Source organism: Buceros rhinoceros, unplaced genomic scaffold (genome assembly GCF_000710305.1).
Source record: "Buceros rhinoceros silvestris isolate BGI_N320 unplaced genomic scaffold, ASM71030v1 scaffold27800, whole genome shotgun sequence".
NCBI classification, from domain to species: Eukaryota; Metazoa; Chordata; class Aves; order Bucerotiformes; family Bucerotidae; genus Buceros; species Buceros rhinoceros.
Window position 1 is genome coordinate 1,809 of NW_010391714.1, and position 689 is coordinate 2,497.

General features: G+C 62.1%; 1 protein-coding gene across 1 annotated transcript in view; it reads left to right on the forward strand.

Moving 5' to 3' along the window:
• SCAMP5 (secretory carrier membrane protein 5) overlaps positions 1 to 689 on the forward strand; it is a gene marked incomplete at its 3' end in the record, with an annotated part of 2,959 nt that overhangs the window by 698 nt on the left and 1,572 nt on the right. The gene's annotated exons all lie outside the window — the stretch shown is intronic.

Genomic DNA, 689 nt, shown 5'->3' on the forward strand with positions numbered 1-689 from the left:
GCCCCTCCCAGCCTCAGGGTGGAGGTGTGCAGCTGGCTTGGTGTCCGAGGGCCATCAGTGGTCTCGATGTCCCGCTGGAGCCCGCTGCGAGGAGGAGATGTACTCCTCGAAACGGGGGAGCCCAGGGCTTCCCTCAAAGCTGGGTCTTGCCTGCTCCTCTTGCATGCCCCTGTGTGCTGTGCTGTGCTAACGGAGCTGTCACCATCTTCTAACCTCTGAACTAGCATGGATCTCCCTCTCTGACCACCCCTGGGTGGGGAGAGGAGCTGGAGGGACACATCACACCCCGACACAGGCGGAAATGTTTGTGAGCAGCTCCGGGCAGGCTGGCACCACCCGGGTAGTTGGTTTTAGAAGAGCTTAGTCCCTTCATCCGGCGTTTCCCTGAACTTTGGAAGCGTATCAGTGCCCAGGGAGTGCCCTGCGCGCTGGAGGCAGGTTACGAGGGGCTGAGCTGGCACCCGAGGGAGAGGCCGGGCATTTGCTTTTGGCCCGGCGCCAGGCTCCGGCTTCTGGGAGGTGAACCTTGGGTGACGTCCCCCGGCGTGTGAGGAGAGGCAGCGCAGCTTTTCTGTGCAGGGGCAGATAAAAAAGCCAGTTGTGCTTCCCCGGGAGAACTGTCGTGGGGGCGTTAAACCCCCTCCCCGTGCCAATCCGGCTGTTCCTGCTCTGCTTCACGTAGCAGAGCT